Source organism: Psammomys obesus, unplaced genomic scaffold, assembly GCF_907164565.1.
Source record: "Psammomys obesus unplaced genomic scaffold, mPsaObe1.curated_primary_1811, whole genome shotgun sequence".
In the NCBI taxonomy this organism is placed as follows: domain Eukaryota; kingdom Metazoa; phylum Chordata; class Mammalia; order Rodentia; family Muridae; genus Psammomys; species Psammomys obesus.
Genome location: NW_026596120.1, coordinates 13,108,973 through 13,131,284, shown reverse-complemented (window position 1 = coordinate 13,131,284; position 22,312 = coordinate 13,108,973). Strand labels below are relative to the sequence as shown.

General features: G+C 47.6%; 1 protein-coding gene across 6 annotated transcripts in view; it reads left to right on the top strand.

The window, feature by feature from the left end:
* Nucleotides 1-22,312, top strand: part of Tmem108 (transmembrane protein 108) — a 274,570-nt gene that overhangs the window by 227,874 nt on the left and 24,384 nt on the right. Inside the window, exon 1 of one of the 6 annotated variants that reach the window (XM_055629868.1) lies at nucleotides 624-628. The exons of the other annotated variants lie outside the window; for them this stretch is intronic. The gene's annotated coding sequence lies outside the window, so the exon portion shown is untranslated. Of the gene's footprint in view, nucleotides 1-623; nucleotides 629-22,312 lie in introns of those variants that run through there. 6 annotated transcript variants of the gene reach the window in all.

Genomic DNA, 22,312 nt, shown 5'->3' with positions numbered 1-22,312 from the left:
GAACTTGGAGGTCATCTTTTAAATATTCATCAGGAGAATTCTAATGATGGTAAATGGGGAAGTGGGAACCAAGAAGCTAGACCCAGAAGTTGGTTTGTGTCAAAAATATGTCCTGAAACTCAGAATTGGATTTCCTGGATGGAGACTAGATTGTGGAATGCCCTCCATCAAGGTCAGGAGCCATCGAGGGGCCAAGTGTGTTCCATGTGCTACTGGAAGGGGCACTCTTGCAAGAGGACAGAGCATGACAGTGATTTTACCTCTTAGAGGTCTGAGGAAACAGCAGACCTAGGCCACGGGTCCCAGTGGAAGAGGCTCTATTGGAATGACATGCTGGATGCCTAGAAAATATCTGACTCCTGCATCGACTATAACAGAAATTACCACCAGAGAACTTGCTGGAATCCAGGGGCTGAGCTCAGGTCTATTCCCTACTCAGGGGTTGGCTTTAAGAGCTGGTTAATGTGCTCCCTATGCAGGGAGACCTAGGGGAGCTGGAACATGCATCAATAAACACCAATAGTGAGGAAAGCAAGCAGAGGAGCCCACCTCAGGGAGGACCCTCACTGTAGATGGGTGGATAGCATAATGTTGAGCAGGATCCTTTGGGGACTCTACCAACTGTTAAGTCCAAAAGCGCCGCACAGAGACCACCACTCACATACGCAGTTGGCAAGAGTGTTTATTTCACAAAAGCAAGAAACGTGCATGCAAGGGTCGGGCCACTTATATAAAAATGACACCTGACCCCAGGCAGAGGTGCACAGGCCTTTTTATAGGAAACTAGGGGGATTCTAGCAAGGGTTAGGGAGTCTAAAACCTCATTAGTGAGTGCCGGGAAGTTACAAGGGTCAACTCCTGACTGGCTTGTGTCCAGGTGGTCGGCAGGCTGCATTCCTGCGCCAGGAATGTTTTACTACAGGATGAGAAAAGGCTGCCCAGCACAGATGGCCCATCCTGGGGTAAAATATCTTCCCATTCTTGTGTTTATCTCCAGGCTGTTTTTTGGATGAGGGATTTTACGGTCTGTTTCTAGAACTGGTGGCCTGTGGCCTATGGCCTAGTTCCTGGGGCTGATGACTTATGGCCTGAATTGTAGTTTATAACATCCTTTCAGCAACCAGCCTTAGTGGGAAATGGAATGTCCCCAAGGCAGATGCAAGCATATCGCAAGACCTTTCTTAAAGCCATTCTGCTGCAGTCTCCCAGGCTCTTCCTGCTCTCCTCCAATGATCACATCGCACAGCAGGCTCCTAAAACCAGGAAAGTGGATGACCCGTCAGAGCCACTGTGGCAAACTACTTCACGAGGACAAATTGAGAGGGAGAGAACAAGAGTATCTGCTGTCTCCTGCCAGGCTCCACCATATTCCTGATTCTTTGTCATGGTGTCCAGCCACCTCCTCACTCCCTGAACCTGATCCTTCTCATGCCCCTGGAAGGCCAGAAATGAAAGGCTGCCCACAGCACAATGGCAGTGTCTGTGGATGTTGAACCTGTCCATGCCTGGTGAGTTCTTTTGAACCTGTGGCTTTTTTGTGTTTAAGGTAGCTAGTTTAGAAACTTTTAGATCTACCTTTTCAACAATAGTAAAAAGTAGCCACTGGTGCTTCTGAAACTTGAATCTGGGGCTAAGGAGAAAACTCAGTTAATAAAGCGCTTGCCATGAAAGCGCGAGGTTCGGTGTTTGATGGCATCCCCACGTAAAGAAATCATGTTGGTGTATGCTTAGAATCACAGTGCCGGAGAGGTGGGGACAAATGGATGCCTGGGGTTCCCTGACACTCCAGCCTTGCCCTAATCATTGATCTTCAGGTCAGGGAGAAAACCTGGCTTAAAAACAAGGTGGATGGTACACCCGAGACTACCCTCTGACCTATGCATACGTGTTCATGAACACATACCAGCATGCACATGCAAAAATTTTTAGTGGGTCAAAAACTCAGCTTGTAAGCCATACTAGCTGCATATCTCTCACTCATGGCTGGGCTAGTGGCTGCCATTTTGGACATCACGGATACGGAACATTTCAGTCATCATGGAAAGTGCAGCGGCCAGTCTGCTTGTGCTCCAAGGGTCAGAAGTCTGAGGCTTTGTTCTTCTCCACCCCCTGTTGCTGTAAAGACGACTTTTCCTGGATGACATCCACACCCATTCTCTTATGAGTATCTGCGCCTTCCCGCTCTGCCAACGGAGTTCAATGGAGACAGAACCATCTGGCCCACAAAGTCTAAAATAGTTACTATCTAGACTAGGCAGCCTCCCAGCCCTGTTTTACGCGCTTTTCTGAAAAGTACACACAGCTTTGTGCCTACAAATGGTACAGTTTTAGAAAATAAGTCAGTGCCTTGCTCCTATCCACATAGGAAAGCACGGGTTACAAGCGTCTTTGCTGCTCCTTCCTAGAATCTTCGGACACCAACCTCAGATAGTCCCATCCACAAGTGCTAGGCGTATACCATATCAGTCTTGAGATGCACTACTGTGCCAGTCTTAAGGTGCTAAAGCTCCTCTGTACTTGTCTTAAGACACTAACAGCTCTTGGGAACAGAAGGTCACACAGCACCTCTGGCAGTCTCTGAGTGTCACTGACAGCCCCACTGTCACTTAAGGTCATTGAATTTATGACATACAAGCCAGATGTGGTCCACCAATCTGGGCTTCCCTACCGTTACCTCTTCTTCTACAAGCCTAGACTGGATGGCTGCTCACTATAAAAACACACCAAGAGAAAACTATCTGAATCCTAGTTTCCATCTTAACCATGGGATGGTTACAAAAGGCCTGTTAACAGGTGACGCTGACACAGAGACCCAACATCAAGTGAGGCAGGAGGTAGAGGTGGCTCAAGTTGAAGCAGGAGGGGGAGCAGGTGTGTTGGGAGCAGCAGGAAGCTACCTGAAGCAGACGAAGGAATCAGGAGAAGGCAGGTCAGGCAAGAGGACAGTGGTCATTGTTTAAAAACTATTGCACATATTTGCGATCCCTGCACTTGGGAGGCAGAGGACCAAAAGATCAAGAAGTCAGGGTCATCCTCGACTACAAAGCAAGTTTAAGGCCAGCCTGAACTACATGAAGCTCCAAACATAACAACAGAAGAGATGGAAGTCCAGGAGGGTTTTGAGCATGGAAGTAACATGTATTTATTTAGGGAGGGAGCATAGACAAGTGCACGTGTTCACGTGAATATATGCACACGAGCATATGCATGCATGCGGGTCAGAGGTCAACGTCAGGTATATTCCTCAGTCACTCTCCACCTTATTTGTGTTTATGGATATATGGTTTGTGTGTGTGTGAATGTGTCTGAGTGTGTGTGAGTACCACAGCATACATGAAGCGCAGAGAACAGCCGTGGGTAGCTATCATCTTCTACCTTGTTTGAGGTAGGTCTCTCTTGTCTTGATACCGGACACACAGGCTAGCTGCTGCATGAACTTCCCGAGTGTTCTCTTTACTCCGTGTTTCCCTGTAGGAACACTGGGATTATAGACGCTTGTGCAGCAGGTCAGGCTTTTCCATGGAATCTGGTGACTTGGACTCGACGCCTCGCACTTAGATGATAAGCACATTTAACCACCCAGTGTTCCTCCCTAACCCCTCTCCTGTATTATTAGTTTTTTTTTTCCTTTTGAGGCAGGGTCTCTCGCTGACCCGGGGCTCACTGATTCGGCTTAACTGGCAAGCCCGTGAGAGCTAGGCGTCTTCCTGTCTCTGGATGTAACCCAGTGCCTATCCTGGCACTGGGATTACAGGTGTGCATTGCTGTACCTGGCTTCTTACGTGGGTGCTGGGGATTCATGTTCAAGTCCTCCTGCTCCACAGGCTGAGCCACTTTCCCAGCCTCAAGTGTCCTGTATCAATCACCACCTCTCTCTGGTGATACTTCAGCTCCTCTGTGTAAGCCTTTTTGGAAATATACCCCGGACACTTTTGCAGGCACTGAGTTGGGTCACTGTGTGTCTGTCCAGAGGAAGGCTTCACGCTGGTATTTTGAGAGATGCCTGATGAAAGAGCCACCAGAAAGCCGAGACTGTAAAATTGAACTTCGTCTTACATTTCGGTCACGGATTGGCTCCATGAACTTGAGTAAATCTCGGCATTCCTTTAGCTTGGGATCAGTTTCCTCAGGTTCACTCAGCTTCAGACGTTAACTCTGGAAGTGGCCTTAGAGCTTGGTCACATTTGGCAGGTCGGAAGCAATGTGATGTAAAGCTGGCTGTGGTGGGGCACAGCTGTAAGCCCAGTGCTTGGGAAGCTGAGGCCGGAGAATCACAAGTTGAAGGCAAGTCTGGGCTGCAGAATCCTGGGCTTGGTACTGCAGCACAAATCTATGTGAGGTAGAGGCATACCGCAGTATTTCTGAGGCTGCCTTTGGTAGTGCTCAATAGTCCCAGCACTTGGGAGGATAAGTCAGGAGGATTATGAGTTCAAAGCCAGCCTGAGCTACATCTTGAGAACCTATCTCAGAAAAGAAAAGGGATAATATTTCTACCCTGAAGGTTATCGTAACCAAATCGAGGACACGCTTGGACATATGTGAATAATGTCAAGGCAACAAATGAGACCCAGTAGGCAAAACAACAACCCCTAGAGCTTTGGCTGCTCATAGAAGTAAGCTGTCAGGAACAGTGGTGAGATCAGAGCCGAGCTTTGAAAGCCCTGTGTGGATGGAAAACATCACCGGTCCTGTAGGAAAGGAGTCAGTTCAGAATCACCGCTGGGATCAGCCAAAGACAGGCCGGGGTTTCTGGGGGCAAGAGAGGCTCCAAGAATTTCAACCTGGGGGAGAGTTGTTGGTGTCGACTCCTCCCCACCTCTTGGGGCTGGTTCTTTGTGGCAATTAAAGAGTTAAATCCACTCATTCCTGGCTTCTCCCTGGACATTTTTCTTTTTAAGGGACATCTTAAGCTTACCTAATGCATAGCGTCCCTTGCACCTGGACTAGCCAGAAAATCCAATTAGTAGACTAATGAAGAGCAAATCATTGTTTGCTGGCAGTTCCTCAGAACATGTTCTTTAAATAAGAACCGATTGTTTGGAAACAAGTCAGGATGGCCAGCCCACATAGGTAGGTTTTCCTTTATCATAGACGATTAGTAGGGAGATAACAGAGAGACTCGAATTCCATGTTTGGCATCAATAATTAGAGAAGCATAATTATAATAGAACAATAACAGCACATATAATTAAAAAACAAAGAAGAGGGATAAGTAGCTTGGCATGATGGCTCACACCTATAATACCAGCACGTGGGAGGCTCAGGTAGGAGATAGCTCCAAATTCAAGACCTATACCAGACATACACCTCTTACATATAGACTCACCCACCCATGTGATCTTGACCTTGAGATTCCGCTAGAAGCGGAAAGCAGCCAGGGAGAACCTGAGCGTGACACACTGGTGCCCTTTCCCTGAGCTGTATATACCGAACTGAGAACAATAGAGAGATTAGCATGAGCTCTGTGAGAGGAGAAATCAGTCACTGATTTTAGACAAGAGGACCAGGGTTCAAGATCAGCCTTGGTTATATGGCAGGTTCAAGGCCAGATATGAACAGTGACCAGCCACTGATTTGTCTTGAGGCTGTCTGTGATAAGCATTCATTCCTTCCTTCATTGAAATGTAAATATTGTTAGCTTTTCAGTATGAAGATGTAGGGTCAGAACCCACAAGAGTGGTGATATGGCCTGAATCCAGTGATTGGCTATTATCAAGGCTCGGCCTTCTACAAAGGGAAGCCAGGGGACTCATGCCAAGCATGAGTGGCTCCTGTTTCAGCTACCCCGTCTCTCACCCAACAAATTAGGACCTTGAATTCCTTCCTTTTCTCCTTGCTACAAACAAGACACCTAACAGGGCAACCCAAGGGAGGAATGGTTGACTTTGGGTGCCATCTAGCATGATGGGAAGTTATGGAAGCAGAAGCATTAGACCCCAGTCAGGAAACAGAGAGATGAATGCTGCTACTCACCCCCTTCCTCCTTTCCATTCAGTCTCCACCCCTAGCCCACTGCCCCACAGTCAGCTAATCCAAACTCAGAGCTCCCTCACCTGCGCTCAGAGGCCTGTCTCCTTAGATGACTGTGATCTTGTCAAGTTTACAACATAACCAGCACAGACTTGAATCAAACATGGAGTGGGTGTCCAATCCGAGCCAAGCCTGTTACCCTCATACTTTCTGGACTGACAGAGGAAGATCAGGTGTGAGATATGAATTGGGAAGGGTGAGGAGAGTATGGAATAATCATTCCTTAAACTTGCACACAAAGAGGCAGGTTAGGAGCTGGACAAGAGCCTCCCTGCCTTCCTCAGTCAATTTGTTCAGTCACTCCTTTTCAGAGAAAGAACAAGGTTGCGTTTGCTTCCTCTCCAGGCTAATGACAGAGCCCATTTTCCCAAACTTCCCTTCATAAGGAGGTGCTATTTCCAGAAAGTTCTCCCTGAACTTTGTCCCTTGATGTTCTGGAAACATGAGTACGCTATGCCCTTCAGTAAGGTTGCTTAGCAATGAGATAAGTTGGCCATCTCCCTTGCATCTGCTTTTTCTCTGCTTTGGCTGACCTTTGGTCTCTTTCCTCTGGTGCCTATCTTGATGTACAACACTTTGCAGCCTTTCGAAAAGCATGGGGGAAATAAAAGCATATATCACAATCACAACAGTGTCACAGTTGGCCTCTGTGTCTACAGTAAAAACATGGCAGCCTCTGCATGGGCCGTGGGCCAGTGAAATTTGGTCAGTAGGATGTCCAGATGTACACAGCTAGGGACTCCCACTGATGTCTATCTCCATTACCTGTGGCCAGGTATCTGATGACTCCAGCCATGTTTCAGGGACACAATAGAATGAGCCAGCACCCAGAGAGTCACAAAGCCCAGCCCCAACTGTAGGGAAGCTTTGTTAGGACTCTTGTCTAGTACAGTTGAGCTAAATGGAGCAGAAACACTAGGGTTGGTATGTTCGTATGTTGGATTCTAGCCATGCCTCTGTGAGCGAGATAGAATGGATAGATGTTGGGGCGAGAAAGACCTAGGACGGAACATTCACCTCTGACCTCTGGCCTGGAGATGACCTCCGAAGTCCCTGACCTAGAGACAGAGCTCTCATGAATAGCATGGTGCCTCCCTCTGCACGACTCTCCTAGGCTCCTCCCCCAAACCCTGCCAAGCAAACCCTGGCAAGCTCAGCACAGAGTGGCACACTCAAGGAACCGGGCAGCCTCCTCCCTGGCTGCTGGCAGGAGCCTGTCAGATTTTACTTTAAATGTCATAGAATCTTTTTTTTTTTTTAAACAAGAGATATAAATTTCTAATTTGGCTTTTCCCTCTGCACGCTCATTTGGCATATGTGCTAAGCACATGCTTTTTACAAACTAGTTATGGTTCAGTTTTGATTTTTCTTACTTTGAAATGATCAGCCCCTCACACTCTGATGCATAATTCATTATGCAAACCAAGATCCTTTTTGAGCTCATAGGAGGGGAAGAGGCGGGGCCGGCGTGCGCTTTGTGTGTTAGCACCTGCAAGAACCCGGTAGTTAGACCTGCCTACTTCCAGGGCCCAGCCGCAGCCCAAAGGAGCTGAATGTCACCCCAGAGTGTTTGGGGATGCTTGTGCCAAAGTACTGCCACTGTCTATTTAAAGGCATTGGTTTTGTTTTCCTTTAAACCCCCTAACGTTCAATTAACCCCTTGCCAATTAAGGACATCCGTTCATCTGGGGTTATGTTGCTAGAGAAGTTTATTTTACTTCTGAAACTAAGATGCATGTTGTGGTCCCTCTGGGCCAGACCACACTTGTGACTCAGTGAGGGTGGATGCCTCACTTAATGGGTGTGTATGTGTGTGTGTGTGTGTTGGCATGCATGGAGACTAGTAATCAGCATCTAGTGTCTTCTAGTGCTCCCCAGTCATTGACACAAGATTCCTCACTGAATCAATCTGGAGCTAGCCGATTGGCACGGCTGGCTGGCCAGCCAGCTCTGAGAGCTCCATGTCTCCATTTCCTCAGCTCGGGGATTACAGGCATGCTCCGACACAGTAGGATTTTGGGTGGCTGTTAGGGATCGAAACTCAGGTTGTCAGCCTTACACAGAGGGTACTTTACAGACCGAGCCATCTCCACCGCTCTTCTGTTTGAAGTCTTCCCAGAGATCCGTGACTCCCGCAAAGCATCTGCCGAGAGGCTGAACGCAGACTGGCAGGAAAGGAATATGAAGTTTTTTGGAACAAATGCTCAGAAGAAAAGAATGGTCCTGGGAACTGGGGAGGTGGCTTAGCAGTTAGGAACACTGGCTGCCCTTTCAGAGGACCCGCACCCACATACTACCGTCTGTAACTCCAGGACCCAACACCCTCACACACACATGCACGCCAGACACCAGTGTGTATAAAATAAAAATAAATAATTCTGAAGAGGGAGGAGGCTCCACTCCATATTTCAGAGGGACCATGTGACACCAGAGAAAAGACGCTGTCACACAGCTGAGCGGGAGCTGCGTTCTGTTCCTGGGTGAGGACTGGCAGTTACAGGCCATGTGCTATAACAGGAGGGAGGGTGGTGATAAAACTGTCTAGACAAGACAAAAGGAGCCCTTTCATGAACGGAGAATAATGATTGTAAGTGTAAGAAAGCATTGTGTCACATTTAATCAGCAGGAAATTTTTTTCCCTCTCTTGCTGTTACGTAAAACAATAGTGGATAAATTCGATGGAATAGAGTTGCTTAAAGCAGAGAGCCATACTGTCGCTAAGATCTGTTCTGCCTAGCAGAGGACACTTAGATGAGGAAACACAAATCACTGACAGAATTGTTGAGATCAAGCTCGCGTTCGGGTTGATCAGCCACAACTCACTTCTCCTCAGATGGTCTGAAGTGCACAACCAAGGGGGTCACTGAGCTCTAGAACGAGAATGCTGCAAAGTATTGAATCTCAGAGATGGGCCCAGAACTCCAAATCTCCAGTCAATCACGGGACATTTATTTGATACAGATACGAAGCATAGTGCCCTTTTCCAGCTCCAGGTGGACAGTATGGGCATTGGGGAAGGAGGGAAGGCGTGAACGAGGGAGAGGAGGGATAAATGTGGGGAAGGAGAGAAAATATGAAGTAGTTTCTGAAGGAGCGTTGTTCATTGAGCGCTTGTCGAGTTTACTGCCCTTGGCCTCTGCTCTTGAGATAGCCACCCTCATCACTCTTTCCTTCCATCCTGCCCCCCAGCCTCCCTTGCTTCTATCCACTCCTCTGCCCTCTTCTTCTGAACCCTGCCACTGCAGGTTTTTTTGAGGGGGAATGGAGTGGAAGCACGTGGAGGCAAAACCACAGCACAAATGGAGGGCCTGTGAAAACCACTCTAGAATTCAACTCGAATATCCCACCTCTCCAATCTGCTGTGCTCTAGCGCAGGCACTGCCCACAGCAGCTAAACCTCACTTTGTAAATACAGGTTTACCAGAACACAGCCAGCCCCATAGCCTCATAGCCATGGCTGTCTTCGCACTACAGGGGCCAGAAGTGAGTCACTGTGGGAGAGCCCAGGTGTTTAGTGTCTGGTCCTTCACAGAAGTCTGTCCCCTCCTGGTTGACATCCACACTGCTCTATCCCAGTACCTGCCAGAACCTTCAGTTACTCCAGTACTATGAGAGGTGGCTGCCATGGGTCACTTTATCTCTCATTGATGTGACAACTGTTTTCCAACACCGTCTGAGGGGGTGAATTCCTCATAATGGATGCACTTTGGAAATGGGCTCCTCAACAGTGTCTGGGACACACTGTCAAGAGAAAAGTGAGGTCAGCCAGAACACACCCATCCAAGCAAATGAGAGGCCATGTGAGTGCCTGTGGGTGTGAGGCCTGGGAGGAGCTGGGATGCTGAAGCACGGAAGCTCAGAGCGAGGTATCCCGCCGTACTCACTTCACCACTGACCTACAGATCATGCTAATATAGCTCACTGTCCAAATACTCAATCAACCTGTCAACAGTTAAATTTTAAAACAGAAATACAAAATACTAAAATACCTTGGAAATCAAATATCTACTTACCGTGTGCCCCTGCGAAACACCTCTGGGTATTTACTTAAGAGAAACGAAAGCATATGTCTACACAGACTTGTAACCAAATGTTCATAGCAACCTTGTGCATAACAACCCTCACCTGTCCATAGCAACCCCATTGGAAACCGGAAACTGCTTGCATGTGCTTATCATCAGGCAGCTGAGAGTCATGTGCATGGCTTCCAGTACTGCTCAACAGTAATGAAGGAAAAGCCACTGACACACTCAGCAAACAGATATAAGTTCACAGGTACTCTAGAGAACAAAGCTGACCACAGACAACCAGAACTCCACTTAGATGAAAGGCCTGCCCCAGGCCAGTCTATAGTAAGGACAGTCAGATCTCCTTGGGCGACAGGACAGTTCACACCGGCTGTACTGCGGCCAGCCGGAAGTTTTCACACTTGAACTTCTGGCAGGTCCTTCTGGGTAAGGGCACACTGGGCTCTCCTGCCACTGCTGTGTGCTCTCTCCCCCCAGACTTGCTACACATCTTTGCTCATGACCTCCCTGTGTACTTGAACATCCCTCCCGACCTAAAACAGCTAAGGCAAGAGCAAAGTAATGACTGAAATCTCAGGTGAGCAGCAGCTCATGGCCCTCCTCCTTCCACAAGGGAACATTAGCAGCTGTTTCCATAGACTGGCTCTCAGTTTCATTGTTCTGCTGGTTTCATTACCGCAGACATGAGCTAAGGCCCTCTGTAAGGACCAGCTTGCCTCGCAGTCATGTCGTGCTTGCACTCTGGTTCTCTCCTTTCTCCAACTCTTTCATTCTTTCCTTTTCTTCCTTCTGTTCTATTTCTCGTATATGGCATGGTGTATGCGCAGGTGTTCATGAGTGTGAGTGAAAAGGCATTGGGTATGTTCTCTGTTGCTCTCTACTTTATTCCTCACTGAGCGTGGATCTCAGAGCTCATCTTTATTCACCTAAGCCGTCTAGCCAGCAAACCCAGTAGTCTTCCCATTTCTACAACCATAGTGCTAGAGTTATACGTGCGCATGGCCAGGCCTGGCCTTCCCACAGGAGCTGGGATAAAGCTCAGGCCCTCCTACTTGCACAACATACGCTGTTACCCTCTGAGCCATATCCTCAGCTCCCTTACATTCTTTCTCATCTTTTCCACAGTGCTCCCTAAATATTTAATGGTTTTATGTGGTTCTTTTTTCCTGGGCGTTTGACTGCTTTGCCACAGTAACAGCTGCATCCACAGCAACAGACATTTATCCTCCATGGTTTGGATAATTATGAGTCTCACAGCTGTCGTCCACTATAGCTTCCTATAGCTGTGGCCTATAACAGCGCTAACTTGGAGGTATAAACACAATGTTTAGAAAGCAGTTTGACAAATACGTAACAAATAAATAACAAAAAGAAGTACCTTTTTCACTAAGACCTGTGATTTTTAAGACACAAGCTTCCCCCATGGCCTAAAGTACCAAGTGTGGGTTCCTTCCAGTGGTGTGTGCCTTAAATCCAAGCATTAAGTAGTTGGTTGCACCCGTAATAGGCATGTCACCACTCTAATGGTTGTGCCCCTGTCACACCAGAAAGCACTTACTACCTGGTAGTACGCCATCCAGAGCTGAGCAGGGTTACTGTCCCTCGGAGCACTGTACAGTGCCTTCTAGCACTGTGAAGCCCATCCAGTAGGGAAGGTGCTTCCAGCTCAGCCCAAACCTGCGTTCCCTACCACCTGCATACAGAATGTGAAATAGCCTCACCAGCAGGCAATCACTGTACATTTCTGGTGTTCACACGAGAGCAACCGCTCAGCTGGGTCCTCAAGTGCCTCTGTAGCCAACAGTTCATCAGGATATATCCTACCCCAGATTTTTTCCTTTTAATCATTCAATAACTACAACTCCCTACGTGCGTGCCTTTCATCAACAAGGGTGCATTTGCATTTAATCCTCCGCTGCTGTTTTTTGCTATTCTTCCAGATGGTTCTCTGAGCCCGTAAGACACTCAAAGGTTGACGGGGAAGCCTTTTTACAGAACGTGAGCAAGATCTCTGAGGGTCTACCACCACCCGCCACAAGTTAATGTGAGTTAGTCTTGGGCAGCTAAAGAGTTAAAGAAAAAAAAAAAAAGCTAACAGTGCCCAGTACGACACAAAACTATCTCATCTCATCGCTTGTATCATCTGTTCTGCCAGATGATGAGCCCAGTGGCATGGATGGGAACCCTACTTTCCTTAGCTCTCTACTCAGGTCGTTCTCCACGGGCAGCCCAGCTTCATTACTGGCCACACCAGGGTGTCAGAAGGGCCCTGGACTGAGAAAATCTCATTTTTACAGACTGCCATTTCGTTTGGACTCAGGACTGCTTTTTTACAGTTTGCACCCTGACTCAGACCTCTCTATTGCTGATAAATGGGCCACGTTCCAGCAATGCATCTACCCTCATTAGGTTTTCCTTCAGCTGAGAAATGTGAGCATTTACGCTGGGGAAGGAAAATAATCTCCCACACCCAGGACAAGCTGAGGTTTTTTTTTGTTTTTTTACACCTGCCCTATTTCCATAGCTACACAGTGTTGCCTATCACCCCGGGGCCTTTTAGGGGTTGCCATGAATTAGGATAGACTTAAGCTCCAAAAATTCACCAAAGCCCAAACGTTCTGCACATTGAGGACGAGTGAATCTGTAACTCAGTGGTGGGCTCCTGCACACTCTGTATGGCCCTCTCCCCTCAGGCAGCTCGGGCTACCTCGCTCTGAAGAACAAGTGTAATTACTCCCACCCCTCAGGACTGGCTTTCTCTACAGCGAGGGGAGCAATGGCGATTCGCTCCCCCGGTGAACTGTTGATTGGGTTCCACAGCCTCACAGAAGTTCATGGGCACAACATTTAGCATTTTGTGTCTTCTCTTTCCCTGGGAACTCTGGCTCAACACAGATCTTGTCCTGTTTGCTTTTGTCTGACCCACGTGGGCCCCTCTGTCTACTTTTTTCTTTGCTCTGTCTAGATTGCAACAGCATTTTACAAACCCACTTCACATGCCTGAGTCCGAACTCCCTCCTAGCTCATGAAGATCATATCCCGTCACCAAGGACACTAAGGCTCCATACCAGTCCCAAGGCCCCTACTGAATTTTCCTTAGCTCTCCAGTGAGCACAGCCCTGCTTGGCCTGGTGAATGACATATCAAAGCCACTTTTCTCATGCCCAGTTCCCTCGCTGTTGTTTTTCTCTCACTCTATTTCTCCTTACTGCCCAATTCTTCACAGGGATCCAAGTTTTTGGATCTTAGAATGGACTGTTTAGCGCAGATCTGTTTTGTTTCCTTTGTGCTCCCTGGATAAGCAACTCCATCCCATCCTTCGCCTCATGTACTTCTGCCAGACCAGAAACTAGCCTGAGTGTGCTACCCACATACCTTTGCTCTTAGACATTTCTACTTCACATGGGCAATTCTTTCTGTGCACACATCCCAGTCTTCTCCCCCACAGCCGGGGCCACACATGTACGGCTACAGTCAGGAGCCTTATCTCCCCAGGCCACATGGAGAAAATGGACACCCTGCGATTTCTACCATCATTCATCTTTTGATCCTGTCAGTCCCTGTTCAGGTGCCAGGTGTCACAGGACTTCTTCTACAGATAGATAAGAAATGCCTACCCATCCCACCACAAACCAAAGAAAGGACGCCATCTAAGCCCAACCTGGTGAAACAATGAGTTTATTGAGGTTGCTACCCAAAAAAGGCTACCCTACTGAAGAACCCCAAACCCGTGTCTCGTCTACCGTTAGCCGCCTGTACGTCCTAACCCCTCCTGCCAAGACCCAATGCAAGCTGGGAACAGTAGTGAGGGGTGACCAAAACCTCAGGTGAGAGTCACGTGACACTTCCCTCCTTCCACAGTATCAGCAGCCTCATTACCATCGCCAAAGACCTAGCTACCACAGCTGGATTTCTCTGCTCATTTCATTTCTCTGACTTCCAGCCAGCGTCTTCTGTAGGTCGCCACAGCAACTCTGCTTCATGTTGGCCGACAGTCACTTAATGCCCAGGGGATCTCACCACAGCGAAGTGGTGGTGTAGCAGCAATGTCACCGCGGGTAGAGACGCCTGTACACTGAACTTAAACATGAGAGGTAGAGAACAAAGGCAGGCAGGCGTCTGTTGGGTTGATGCCACCTCCTTACCGAACATGTCTGTGGAGCCACCTTCCCTCTCACAGGGAGGAGGCAGGATGGCTCGAGCTCAGTAGGTCTTCTGGTTTTTTTTTTATTACCTCCGCCATTAGCCTCTCTTCTTCCTCATAGCTTTACTGGTGCATTTCTTCTTCCCTAGGAGCCCCCCTTCTACTTTAACATCTTTTTGTAAATTGAGCTTCCACAGTGGAAGAGAGTATCTGACTTGCCCTTCTGGGTCTTTCTCGTCCTGCTTGATGTGATGATCCTTTCATTTTCCTGAAGGTGACATGAGTTCTTTCCTTAAGACTAAGCGTTACTCCACTGCACATGTGTTCACATTTTGTTTCCCCTGTCATGCATCCATTGATGACCACCTAGCCCTATTCCATGCCTCATCTATCGTCAACAGCGCAGTGATAAGCATGGGTCTAAAAGTATCTCTGCTGCAAGCTGGCTTTGAGGCCTTGGGGTACATACCCAGAAGTGGTAGAGATGGATCATGCAGTAGTCTCACTTTAAGTGTTCTGAGGAACATCCATGCTGATTTTTGATGTGGCTGGACAAACTCAGATCCCCACCAACAGTGTGTAAGTTTTCCTGTCTCCAGCCTCCCCCTCCCACACATACCACCAGAATGCTGTGTGTTTTCTTGATGGTGGCCATTCTAACTAGGGTAAGATGAAATCTAAATGCAGCATTCCCCTTCTTATTAGCATAATATTAATTACCCAGTAACATAGGTTTAATTTACATTTTCCCCAGGGGCTAAAATTGTTTTTTTTTTTTCCTCATGTACTTGCCATTTTTAATTAATGTACAGCTGCCTGTTCATTTGCCTGCTTATTTGGACTATTTGTTCTTTTGGCGTTTAATTCTTTGAGTTTTTATATAGTCTAGGTATTAATCTCCTGTCAGATGTATACCTGGCAAAGACCATGACCTCTCCCCATTGTATAGGCTGCCTCTTCTCTCCCATAATTTATCGTTGGGACGGTCAGTCTTCATTATTAACTTGATAGGATCTAGAGTCACCTGGGAAACACCCTTCTGGGTGTGTCGGTAAGAGTGTTTCCAGAGAGGTTCAGTTGCTAAGAACCAGCTTGAATGTGGGTGGCACCGTCCCACGGACTAGAGTCTGGATTGGAATAAAAATGGCCAGTGGCGCACGAGCCTCCATCTCTCTCGTGACCCAACTGTGGTTGCAGCATGAGCAGTTTTCTCACGCTGTTGACATATGGAGCAGAGCCGCTGACACCTTTCCTTCCCCCAATGGACTGCATCTCTTCAAACTATAAGCCAAAGGAACCCTTTCCTTCTTAAGCTGCTTTTGTGGGTATTTTGTCACAGTGAGGGAAGAGGTAATAGAATTCTTTCTCGTGTAAAAGTATCACATTTGTCCGTTTGTGGTATTATTTCCTAAGCTATACTTAGAGTGCTAGGCAGAAATTCTTTGCCTAGATCTGTAGCTCAACGTTTCTTCTACATTTTCCTCCAGCAGTTTCACTATCTCAGGTCTTATCTTTAGGACTTCGGTCTGGCTTGAATAGATAGATGTTTTTGGGCAGGGTGAGAGATGGTTTCATTCTTCCACTGCAGTTTGCCCAGTGCAGGGAGCTTCTCTTCAACCTCAGCTTTGGCACCATTGTCAAAACTAGGTTTATAGAGCCCTTTACTTCACAATGGCCATATCCCTCCCTCAGTGCACAGTCTTCTCGGGACTCGTGTCCCTCTTTGTAACCTCAATGAGGACCAAAGCAGAATTTGGGCTCCACCAATTGAAATACATCCATTTGGCAGGAGCCCAGAGGAAAACAAGACCATAAATCCACTGTAGAAAACGACCATGTGGATGTCAACTCTTTCCTCAAGTCTCCCCTGGCGTGTGATAGCCTCCGGAAGCAGATTTATCAGGACCCACCCTCCTGTCAGGGACTGCCCCATTTCTGCAGTTTTCCCTCTCGGCGTCTGACCCGCTGCGGCCTGGCTGCCCCACATTGGGTCCGGGCTGAACACAGGACCAACCAGGAATCATAAGCATGTCCTCTGAGGTCATGCACTACAAATGCAAATTAATCTCACCAAGGGCAGACAGTCTTCCGTTCCATTTGTTCTTGGCTTGCTTTAGATCAAAAGGCTGCAGAGAGCAGAGGAGCCAGGCAGCCAGAGGGCACAGTTTCCAGAAAAAGCACATCTCAAGGAGCCAAGCAGGATGGGGCAGGAATTTGCCACAGGGCACTTGCCCGTTTTTATGGCAGATTCATCTAAGTGTCACTACTGTGGGCTCCCCAGTCCTGCCCTGTCCTGGCACAAAGTTATCTTCTCTACCAGAACCAGAAACTAGTTCTGAGCTCCCCAAGGGCAAAGCCAGCTGGAGTTTCCTGGGCCTCTTACTCAGTCCACTAAGAACTACGGTCTTTATCACTTGGGTCTCCAGGGACTATTGATACTTCCGGCCACCACACCATCAACCACTGTGTGGTCTTTATCACCCTCTACTTTGTAAAGCAAAGACTTAGACCAGCCATACAAATGCCATACAAGCCGCAGTATTATTTTAAACTATATGTGATAAAGATTACTTTTAATGATATACTTCAATTAGTAGGTACCAGTCTGCCCAATGTGTTATCTCAGTGTGTAATTAGTACAAAATTCAAGGGAAGAGTCTGCTTTTCCATGCTTGGACTCTTCCAAACTGAGGAATTTATATTCCTAGCACATTCCGAGTGCTTAGTCCCATGCTGCTGGCGGCTGTTACACTAAACAGTGTAGACTCTAATGACATCATGTACCAAGTTAAAATTTATAGTGTAATAAATCACATGTTAAGTCTTCAGAACATCACAAGCCTACAGTGAGGGTACTGTTATCACTCTGTGGTGAGGACGATGAAGCACAGTAAACTTGGAAACAGGAGAGAGAGCTAAACCAGTCACTGTGGTCAGGGTCGGTCATGTTCCTGAAGCCCAGCCACTACTCCCCTTGAGGGACAGAGAAGGAATGTCCTTCATTTGTGTCACTCCACAACAGGTAATCCTAAGGTCACACGGCAAATGCCAACTGATAAATGGTAAGAGAGGGTAGTAGGCCGATATGATTTTTCCAAACTTTTTCAACCAAAGCAACAACATGACTGGGTGAAAGGACATATTTTCGGGGGAGTAGAAAAAGACCAACCCAGGACATCTCAGAGGCAAGAAACTATCTCTCTATCCCATAACTAAGAAGTAGGGGCAGCAACCTTCCAGTTACTAAAGACAGGACAGCCAAAGGCCCGTCTCCAATGTCCCAGCCTCAGCCTAGGGTTAGAGCCTTTCAGGGGATGTGTTTCAGCTTGGATCAGTCTTGCTCTCTGGGGTTCAACTCAAGCAGAGCTTTTACATTTATGCCTAGAGTGTAGGCAAGACAAGAGTAGGTCAGCCTCGTAGATCCTGACTGTTGCAAGATCCAGGGTCACCCACTTGTCATCTCCGAGGCCTGCCGAGTCCTGTGATCAGGCAGGGAGCTCACTGTGAGTTGTGCTAAAGCGTCACACTACAGAGGTTTCCAGCTGCCAGCATCCGTAGCTAGAACAAAGAGCAGAAAGGCGGCTACAGGCCTAGGTGTTCAAGAACACATCCACCTTGGCTCAGACTTCGAGCTTGTAACCAAAACAAATCTTTAACTTCCCTGGACCTTTGTTTTGGAGAAAGAAGTCCCACCACATGAAATGTGATTACTAAATGAGTTTGCAAGAGTAACATACCTGGAGCCATTGCTTGTTCCTGTTCCGAGCACAGGAAACCATCACCTACTTCCCACATGCATACAGACTTATCTTTTCTCGGCAAATACTAAGTATTTCCCTGCCAATATACACTTTATTGTCCATGGCAGAGAATGAGGTAATGGGTGTCATCCATGACTGATATTCGAATAGGATTATCTGGGCAGCATATAGCCCCTCCCCTCAGCTTAAAGTTTCATACCAGTGTGTTGACTGTATGAATAAAGAAATGAGTGGGGGGAGGAGACTGAAAATAAGAAGACTTGGGTGTCTTCAGTTCCAGGAAGCCTTCCTGGGTTCCCTCCAGCTTGGGTGGATTCCAGTCAGAGTCTCCCTGGAATGCAGTCGGAGATCCCGAATTCTTCACTACCATTTCCCATTGTGCCCTCCTTACTCTGTGCACATTCTTGGCTCCTCAGTTCGGCATAGGCATGATGATTTATTGCCGTTTCTACCAAAAGTGACCTCCGACTCCGCCACGAATCGTTCACATCCCAAAATCCACGGATTTATAGTCCAGACAGAAATATGTGAAAGGTGGGAGATTGGAATTTCTGTGCTCATGTGGGAGATGATTAAGGTTTTTTTAAGTCTTATGATTTTGTGAAGATTGAGACAAATGATGAAAATGCCTGACACAGTGCTCGTGCACAGTTGCACAGTAGGTGCTCTACAAGTGGAAATGTAGCATTAGGCATGGCGTCTAAGTTGGTCATAAAGCATTGGGAAGAGATAGTTAAAAAAAAAAAAAAAAGAGGAAATGAAGGGGATCTTTAATTCTCACTCGTGCACAACAAGGAAGACTGCATTTCAGAATTTAGTTGTGGAATCCAGCACATGCCCAAAACAGAAATTAGCCCGTGGGGTGTGGGCGTCCTGCCTGGAAGTGGGAAATGGAATGGCGTCACAGGGAAACACAGCTGTGTTGACAGAGCAGCTTTGTCCCAGACAAACCGAAGCAGGCGGTGAACCTTCAGCAAGTGAGGCAGGCAGGGCCAGACAGCCTCGCAGCCCGACTGACGGAACCACGGGAGAATACCAAGCGGGGCTCAGGAGAAGCCTAGGAGGGCCTGGAGCTGGCAAACGCCAGAGAAAGCAGGCACTCTACCACAACCCCCATCAGCTCCCAATCCTTCTCCCCTGTCTTCGGCAAGCATTTTGGTGAGGAGGGGTAGGGATACTGGGAGGAGGTACTAACCCACGGCCGGCCCAGTTCATGGGTATGTTAAGGCAAATGTCCCAGGGTTCACCTTAGGGAGGACATTCTCGGTGTGACCAAGCCAGCGCTTTGTTTGGAGAACTTGAAGCCACCCGAATGCTGGTGGCTCAGGTCAGGGGCCATCCCGGACTTGAGGGACTGCCACCAAGGATGATTTGAGGAGCCTCCACCCACATCTAGGGACCTTCACCTAAGGAAAATGAGAACTCTGCGCCACAGAAAAGTAGTTCAGGAAGCAAAGTTCATATGTTTAGTAAGCGGAGACAGGATAGCTCGTGCTATAGACCTAAGCACTGGGACACATAAGAAAATGTGGGTGTGGGCTTCTCTAGAGAGTTCTCTTTAAAATGTCTTTTCAATTACTATATATGTGATTTTGTAGTCTTTTACTTTGCGTGTGTGTTTGTGTACATACATACACATACATGAATATGTCATGGAACACTTGTGGAGGCCAGAGGAGAGCTTGTGGGAGTATGCTCCCTCGTTCCACCACGTGGATCTCAGAGCAAATTCAGGTGTCAGGCACCTTTACAAACTGAGCCATCACACAGGCAGTTTGTGGCTTTTTAAGTTACGTTATTCAAAGGATTAATTTTAAGCAGGTTTTAAAGGCTAAGCAAGGTTTTAAAAGTGAATAGAGTTTAAAATTTAAGTAGAAAATGGGGTTAGGGACATGGCTCAGTAGACGAGTGTGAAGATCGGAGTGGAAAACCCCAGACCCCACAAAAAATCCAGACACATAGTGTAAACATCTGTAACGGAGCCGGGCGCAGTGGCGCACACCTGTGATCCCAGCACTTGGGGAGGCAGAGGCAGGTGGATCACTGTGAGATCGAGGCCAGCCTGGTCTACAAAGCCAGTCCAGGACAGCCAAGGCTACACAGAGAAACCCTGTCTTTTAAAACAAAATCTGTAATCTGAGACTTCCTGCCACGAGACAGAAGATAGAATCAGGAGGATCTCAGATGCTCACAGGCCAGTGAACCTGGCATACACAGGAGCAGGGGTAGGGAGACAAACAAGGTAGATGGCAAAGACTCACACAAATAAAAAACACTAAACATGAAAGACGAGCTAGTTTACTGTTTTGTCTTATTGTATGATAAACTAAGGAAGTTTTATACGGTCAATTATCTAGATTTGCAGATCATGAATGAGTGCCAGTATAGTTAAGCTCAAAGCCACAAAACGGGTGTTGCCAAGGAGGCCTGTTACTGCTTTTAATATACTTGTTTGAGGTGTCCTTAGGGTTTCTGTTGCTGCGATAACACCATGACCGAAAGCAGCTTGAGGAGGAAAGGGTTGATTTCAGCTGCGGCTCCCCGTCACAGCCCAGCCCTGAGGGAGGTCAGAAGAACTCCAACAGGCCGGGAACCTGGAGGCAAGAACTGAAGCTATAGACATTGCTAGCTGGCTTGGTCCCCGTGGCCTGCTCAGCCAGCTTTCTTAAAGTACCCAGGACCACCTTCCCTGGAGTGGCACCACCCACAGTGAGCTGGGCCCTCCCCCATCAATCAAGAAACTGTCAGGCTTGTCCACAGGCCAGTCTGGTGAGGGCTTTCTCTCAACTGACTCTAACTTGTATTGAGTTGATGTACTGACCACAGAAAGCACACCCTCACACCAAGGGCAATGGGCTTTGACTCTCAGCCGTCATGGAACACGAACTGGATCCTAGAATGAGGAGCTTCCCTCTTCCCACATCTGCTTAATTTCTCCTGTCTTTCTATCCTGTCTCATTTTGGACACATCCCAGGGACCTGTCCCTTGATTCTTTGGGGGGAGGGGGGGAGTGGAGACCCTTCATGGAATTACCTTGTCACCTTTCCATACTTACCCCCCAACAAAAAGGAAAACCTGCAAGCCAAGAAGGGAAATCTCATCTGTGTAATTCAAGCCAGTGAAGCGTTCTCCCTCCATCTTCATAACTTCAGAGTAATGAGCCCCATTTAATTGGGTGACTGAATCACATATTTTTTTCTTGTTGCTGTAGCAAAGTACCTTAGCTGGCATCTGAGGCTCATGATGGAATCAGCTGGGCTCCAGTGGCCTTGAGCTACTCTGATCCCCAGCACACTGGTGTGTGTGGCCCCTCAGGCTATCTCCACTCCATACCTACAGCTTTCCTCCAAGTATATACATGTTTCTAGCATCTCTAGTGTCCTCATGTCTCCAATGAAATCTAAGCTTCACCTTTTCAACTTCAGGTAATGGCTTCTTAGCCAGCCCAGTGTGTAGCCAGACCACCTTGGGCCACAGTAACAGTGACCTCTGTGTGCCTTTGAGGCTGAACCTGAGAAAACACTTCCCTAGGCGGCTGTCTTTGACCAGGGAGTCCATCCAACAGCATTCTCAGTGCTGTTTGACTCTTGCAAATAAACTTCTCTTTGATCAATGGATCCCACTGTCCGTGTAAGGCATCATGGGTTGCTGGAGTCAAGGTCCTTGAAAGCATGGTCTGGTGGTTAAAGTGCCTTTTGTTCCTATACATACATGGCATAGTTGTCACAGTTGATAAAACAATGTGCTGTATTATTATCGTTATCATCACATCCTCCTTGGTTCTGCCTGATATTTTTTCCATTTCAGGAGCCCACCCAGGACCCCACAACTACATTTAGTCTTCATGTCCCTTAGGCTCCTCAGAGACATGGCAGTTTTTTACCATTGTGTGTGTGTGTGTGTGTGTGTGTGTGTGTGTGTGTGTGTGTGGATGAGACAGATGTGAACATCGGAGGACAACTTTATGGAGTTGGTTCTCTCCTTCCACCTTTCAGTGGGTTCCAGAGATGGAGCTCAGGTCACCAGGCTTGCGTGGCAAGCACTGTACCCACTGAGCCATCTCACTGGTCCAACCCTGATGGTTCCAAGGAGTGCTGGCCAGATATTTGAACTGTTCCTCAACCTGGGACTTTTCTGGGGGTTTTCTGGGGTTTTTGTTTGTGTTATAATCAAGCTGAGATTAAAGGTTCAAGGGGGCAAACTGCAAAGGTAAGGTGCCATTCTCCTATCAATGTAGAAACTGTCATCGTGACTCTAACATGGCCAGCAGACTGTGATCTCCTCTCTGAAACACTCCAGTTCTGTGCTCTGTAAGACAGGGAGATTTTCTTTTAAGTCTTGCTTTTTT